The sequence below is a fragment of the Sminthopsis crassicaudata genome, chromosome 3, assembly GCF_048593235.1.
Source record: "Sminthopsis crassicaudata isolate SCR6 chromosome 3, ASM4859323v1, whole genome shotgun sequence".
In the NCBI taxonomy this organism is placed as follows: domain Eukaryota; kingdom Metazoa; phylum Chordata; class Mammalia; order Dasyuromorphia; family Dasyuridae; genus Sminthopsis; species Sminthopsis crassicaudata.
In genome coordinates this window covers 635,941,039-635,948,144 of record NC_133619.1, presented here as the reverse complement: position 1 = coordinate 635,948,144, position 7,106 = coordinate 635,941,039, and positions in this window count along the sequence as shown.

Genomic DNA, 7,106 nt, shown 5'->3' with positions numbered 1-7,106 from the left:
ATCTCTTTTTGTCATTTTACACCGAATCTTGGTGCAAGTGTCACAATTCTTCTGGCATGTGTGAGCTTTTGGCATTTGTGATATTTATCTTCTGTTATCTGATCTGGTTTTCAAATTTGTTATTTAAAGTCCTTCCATTTGTGTCTGATCCTCTGTGACCTTATTTGGGAGAGATACTAAAGTGCTTTGCCATTTACTTCTCCAGCTCGTTTTACAGATGAAGACACTGAGGCAGAGTTAAGTGACTTGCCCAGGGTCACACTGCTAATAGGAAGATTCTGAAAATCCTCTGGTAGGATTAGGTACCAGACAATGAAGTGCTTTCCTGAACTAAACTGCTAAGCATTCAAACACTACTGCACAGGGTGCAACTCCATCGATATGGCCACGTTGTTTGAATGCCAAATGTACATTTGCCTAAAAGATTATTTTATGGAAAGCTCACACAGGACAAGCGTTGATATGAAAGTCAGAAGAAGTGACTCTCCATGTCTCTCTGAAGAACTTTGGAACTGATTGTGAGACACTGGGATGGGAGACACTGGCATGGGACCGCTCAGCCTGGGGTGCTGTGCTCTAGGAGTGAAGCAGAATTGTAGTTCAAAAGAAACGAGAGGGGGCAGCTAAGTGGTGCAATGGATAGAGCACCAGCCCTGAAGTCAGGAGGACCGGAGTTCAAGTCTGATCTCAGACACTTAACACTTTCTAGCTGTGTGACCCTGGGCAAGTCACTTAACCTCAATTGCCTCAGAAAAAAAGAGAGAGAGAGAGAGAGAGAGAGAGAGAGAGAGAGAGAGAGAGAGAGAGAGAGACAGAGAGAGAGAGAGAGACAGAGAGACAGAGAGAGAGAGAGACAGAGAGAGAGAGAGAGAGAGAGAGATGAGAGGTATGTAGATTTAGAGAATACAGCCCAAACGTTCACATGAAATATTTTGTGTCTGACTTGTAGTAAAGTATTCTGCGCTTGTATTGGTCTGCTCAATCACAGTTAGATACACCGTAACTTGGATCTAGCATAGTGATGTGTCCTTGTTAAGAATGCAGGACATCAATCAACTATCTATCTATTTATTTGTCTATTATCTATCCATATATTCATCCATCTATCTATCTACCTCTTCATGTATCTATCTGTCCATCCATCCATCTATCTATTTATCCAACTATCCATCTATCTATTCATCTATCTATGTATTCATTTATCTATTATCTATCCATCCATCCATCTATCTATTTATCCATCCATCTATCTATTCATCTATCTATGTCTTCATTTATCTATTATCTATCCATACATTTATTATCTATCTATCCATCTATCTATGTCTATCTATCTATCATCTATTTCTCCATCTATTATCCATCTATCATCCACCCCCCTTATGCAGGTCAGAGGTCTCATGCTAGTCATGAACAGAAGGGCAAACAGACTCTTAATCTGACAGACTCAAGAATTGCCACTTGAGCAACCCTTTCAAGGAGGAATGCTCTTACTCATGTCAGATGCCTTTGGAGAGTCCTTTGACCAGGAAAGAAGTATGGGGGCTCACAGCCACAATTGCCACCTGGACTTGAGGAAGCAGAAGAGCAGAGAGCAGCAAAAATGGAAGGCTAGCCTAGGCTGCTGTAAAAAAAAAAAACAAAACAAAACAAAACAAAACAAAACAAAACTAAACAAAACTAAACAAAACAAAAACAAACTATCCGTCATAATAAACGGGGTTGAGCTGAATTGAAGAACTGAATGAACACATACATAGAATTTGCCCGCACGTATGTCATCCTGCCCTGGCCAAAAGAGCCCCTCCAAGGAGGGAGAACCACCCCTTTCAGGGCAGCCTGTTTCACTATGGAGAGCTGTAGTTGTTAACAAGTTCCTTCTGATCTCAAGACTAAATTCGCCTCTTTGTACTCCTCCCACCCCCTTGATTCAAGGTCTGCCTCTTGGGGTCATTCGGGCTGAGGTCAGAAATGTCCTTCCTTCACATGCCATTCCTTTAAATTGCTGATGACGGCAATCATGTGACCCCTGAGTGTTCTCCAAGCTAGCCCAGACACGTTTCCTTCACTGGACACTCTCCAGTCGATCAACATTTTTCTCAAACCCAGTGCTCAGTGTGGACCACAACATAGCATATTCACTCTTTTTGTTGTTTGCTTGCGTTTTATTTTGTGTCTCTCTCTTTTTTTTTAACTGGTTTGATTTTTCTTGTGTAGTAAGATAATTGTATGTTTGCATATTTACTATATATTTCTACCATGTTTAAAATATATTGGACTACTTGCCATCTAGGGGAGGACGTGGGGGAAGGGGGGAAATTGGAACACAAGGTTTTACAAGGGCTAATGTTAAAGAATTGTCCATGCATATGTTTTGAAAAAATAAAAAGCTTTAGTAAAGAAACAAAAAAAGAAATAAACAAAGAAACAAACAAAACCCACAGTGCTCAGACCTGAACCCTGGATACTCCAGGGTTGCTGAAGCCAGGATGCTGAAACTCTCTCCTCCGCACTGCAGAAATGACATCTCTCTTAATGGAGACCAAAACTGAATGGACTCTCTGGCTGCCCCTCACTGAGAAGCTGACTTCACTCCCCTGATCTTTTTCAGGATATCGGCTGTCTATCCACTTCTCTCCCATCTTGCGCTGTGAAGTTGGGTTTTGGTACCCAAGGGAAAGATTCCACCTTGATCCCTGCAGGGTTTCATGCCATTTGATTAAGCCCTTCAAGGAGGGAGGGAAAGAGCTTTCGTTTATTCGGATCCCATTGGGTCCCTGCTCCGTCCGGCCCTTTCAGCTTTCAAGGTTCTGACCTCCGATGATGGCAGGTCTCTTCTTTGGAACATTTTCTAGGTTAACCTTCCAAGGGTCCTTTGAGCTCCACATCAATGTGCCTGTGAAGGTGATTTGTGCACTTAGCTTTTTGTGCTGAAGCCCTGTTCCAGATAAAGGGTGCCAGGGCTCAGCCTTCGCGGCTGTCCTGGGGAAAGCTGGGTACGGCGTCTCAGGCTGGGGAGCCGCTCCCGCCATCTTGTCTCTCCCAACCCGTTCCTCCGATGGCCAGGGAGGACCGGGCCCCCAGGGAGGATTCATAGGCTTTCATTGCCAGTTTTTCCTTCAATTGAGTCAGGAAAAGTGATACTCCCCCAGTTGCATAAGCTTGTTACTGGTTCAATTAATTTTCTAGGTTAATGTTAGTGCCCTCTGAGTATTTCCTGTCAATGCTACACAAGCCAGAGAAAAACAGAGACACAGACACAGACACACACAGAGACAGACACAGAGAGATATACAGAGAGAGACAGACAGGGACAGGGACAGAGAGAGAGGGAAACAAAGGGAGATGGAGACACAGAGAAACAGAAACACACACAGAGACACAGAGAGAGAAGAGAGGAGGAAGAGAAAGGAAGAGGGAGATAAAGGAGTGAAGATGGAATGAGAAAGGGAAGGAAGAGAAGGCTGGGAGGGCCGAGAAAGGGAGTGGGAGATAAGAAAGGGAATGGAAAGAAAGGGGAATATAAGGAGAAAGAGAATGGGAAAGCACAAGAAGGAGGAGACTGAGGGGAGGGAAAGAAAGGGAGAAATATGAAAAGGAGATGGAGAGAGGAAGTAAGAGGGAGAAGGAGATAAAGTGGAGGATGGAGAGAAAGAATGGAAAGGAAAATAGAGGGAGAGAAAAAGATAAGGAAGGAGAGAGGGCAAGGATGGAGAGAGAAGAGAAAGAAAAGCAGTGGGGAGATTGAAAGAAAGGGAGAGGGATAGGAAAAAGAGAGTGGGAAAGGAAGTAGGGAGAGAGAGGGAGCTGGAGAGAGGAAGGATGGAGAGAGGCAAGAAAGAGAGGAGGAGGACGAGAGGGAGAGAGACAGAGGAAGGGAAGGAGGGGAGAGGGAGGGAGAGTCCATCTGCTAGCTAAGCTGGCTGAGCTAAATCTTCCTCTCTGAGGTAATAGCTGCAGGTCCATGGAAAGCAGATTGGGTTGGGAGCCAAAGCTGCTGCTGAGCCATTGTTCCTGCCTTGCCAAGATCTGACTGGTGCCCGTTCCAAAGTAACTTGGCTTCGAAGTCTGGGGAGGGGGTCCGAAGGCCGGGAGGGGCTCCTGAGCTGGGGAGGGCTTGCCAGGAGAGAGAGCAGCCCTCTAGGTAGCATTCAGGGATGGTCCCGAGCAGCCCTCCGGGCAGCAGTCAATGGCCTGAAAGGGGAGTTCAGGTGACCTTTGAGAGAGCCCTTCAGAATCTCCAGTTTGGAACCCCAGGATGTGAACAGCCACTTCCCAGGCTTCCCTGGGTTCTTGGAGAAGATGGCAGATGGGGGAGGGGGAGGGGAGGAGGACCCGGACACCTCCTCCCTCCAGGGCCGCTCCTGACTTCACTGTGGGATGGAGCCTGGTGGAGCGGTTGCCATGGATTTGATCCTATCGCCAGCTCAGCCTTGCTAACTTCCTGGAAGGAGGAGGAAAGGGAATTGGCCAAGGGAGGAAGAGGAGGAGGGGGAAGGGATGCTGGACATCAGCTCTGGCCATAGGGACCAGTAGCACCCCAAGAATTGTGACCAAGAGACTAGGCCGGGAGCTTCCCGCTCACTTGTCTTCCCTCCAGGGCTCCTGCCCCAGACCGTGCAATGTGGGTACCGGGAGCAGATGCCCGCTCAGAGGCTTGCTTTGTGAGGGAGGGGGTGGCGAGAGGCCGAGGGACCCTCCGGAGCACCCCAAGAGCGTTTGGCCTGGCGGGGCATAGGAGGAAGGCACTGCCTTTCCATTGTCCTTGAATGAATGAATGGGCTTTCCAGCAGAAGCTGGCTCCAGGCAGGATCCATATGGTACCTGGTGGCAGCTCGCCACTTCCCCACCCAAGCTCCCAGGATCAACTTTCTGAAAGGATTTGCATTTCAGAGATGGCCAAAGGTGGCAGAGCATGGGGGGATGGTGCTGCCCATCCCCCTTCCCCACTCACACACAGCTTATTAGTTGGGGCCCTATCTCCTATTAGGATCCCCAGGAAATAAAGGGGTTTTCTGTATATGATGCTTTTTCATGTATTATTCTCATATTCCAGAACCATAACTAGGGTGGGGCAAACAGGATGCCGGCTCAAATTGGCTGGGAAATGAAAGGGGCCCCCTCTTTTTTTGGGGGGGGTTTCTTTGAGCAGAGACTGGATGACCACTTTTCCAGGATAGATAGGATTTCTTTTGAGTCTAGGATAAACAAGATAGAGATCCTCTCAGTCTCTAATTCTGTGATTCGGAGAGTGTCTACAATAAACTGTTTTAATTAATGTCTCCAGAGAAAGTTGTAACTATCTGGAGAACCCCCATTTCTCTTGTTCCCTTCTGTCACAAACTCCAGAGGTGCATTTTCTAGGGTTTGGGAGACAAAGTCCGTGCAAATGCAGAAAGGGCACAGTGGGGGAAGGCCCCTGTCCCTGAGGGAGGAGAGGTTGTCACCTCTGGCCTGGGACAGATCCCAGCTTTCATTTCCATGGCATGCACCCCGTCCCTCCTGTCTGCTTCTGGTGTCCAGGGAGCGCAGGCCACCGGGACACTGAGACTGGGGGGGGCATGGTGGGCCGATCTTCGCCCAGTCAGGGGGCTGCTTAGTTGCCCCCTTGGCTGACCTAAAATTGGGAAAAATTCCCCTTTTAATGAATATCAGCCAAGAAGTCGTTTGAAGCGCTGCTTCTAGGCCTCCAGCGAGGGGGTCCCATCCACAGTGCGACGGAAGGCGGCTGGATTTGGGGTCAAGGGATACGAGCTGAAATGTCACCCTGCCGTGTGTGACCTGTGGGATCTTGATCATGTTTTTCCTCCTTTAAAAAGAGGTTGGGTGGGCTCTGAGATCCTTCCCCAAGCCCTGAACCCAAAGGGGATTAATTAGGTTCATGAAAAATGGCAGTGAGCTGGATGACCCCCTTCTGTTTCTCTCAAGCCAATGACTGTCAGTGTCCCATTTTCTCGGGGACTGGCCTGGAAGTGTTAAGTGCCCAGAGCGTCCTGTAGCATTTCGGGGTTTGTGGATTAAAACCTTAAAAAAACAGTAGTGGGGGCTGAAAAGCTCCTTTTCCTCAGCCGAACACGGAATTAAGCTCTTTGAAATCCAGCCTGCTTGGTGCTCAGAAGGCAGCTTCACAGCTTGTTCCAGCTTGGCCTGGTCTCTAACAGAAGGGCTTGGAGACTTCCAGTGATGGGGAACTCATAACCCCTCGCGGAAGCTTATCCACTTTTCCCTCTGGGGGGCGGATGTCTAACTAAGCCCCTAAGATTGGCTCATGAGACGCTTTCCCACAAGTCCTAGTTGCTTCCTGAGCTCTGTTACCATGGTGACCTGCAGCTGGGGCAGTCTGGTTCTTTAGATGCTTGTGCTCATGTCTCCTGACCGTCAGTTTGCTTTTAAGGCTTCCTCTGGGTGTCACGGAGAGGTTCGGACTCATCCTGTCTCGGACCTTCCTGCCAAAGGGATGCCATGACCCGCTCTCGACTTTCCCTGGATTTCAGCTAGTCCGAAAGCAGACATTCGGGGCTCCCTGGCGCCTCCAGCCGCCTTTCACCAGCACAAGACCTGGGGGGAGGGGGGGAGTGGATGCACCCCGGGTCACCCCACACGGGTCATCCCGGCTTCTGCCGTGTGTCATGGCTGGAGAGCAAGGCTGGCCACTGTGCGGCCTGTCTCACTTAAATCCGATTCACACGTGAGACGCTGCCCCATGACGCGGGTCTTCGAGAGCGAAGGATGAAGATCCTGACACTGGATGGCAGAAGGCCTTCGCAGGGCCTCGCACCTCCTCGTTGTCCCCTGTGGCTGCGGCTGCGGGGATGTCGCCGAAGGCGGCTAGCCCCTCTTCCACCAGATCACACGGAACACGCAAGGATCACGCCAACAGATCGCACGGCGCTTCCAAGTGCACTGACATCCATTTTCAGCCTCAGGCTGAGCGACTCGTCTCTCTCAGAAGCTGCATGAGCCCCCTCCTTGGGGACCCTTCTCAGCGGCTCCCCAGGTGCTCCCTCCGCCCCCCCCCATCCTGTACAGGAAGCCTGCATCTGCCCCTCTTGACAGGAACCCTCCTCCTGCTTCCAAGCATGGTGCTCTCCAAGGCCCCTTCCAGC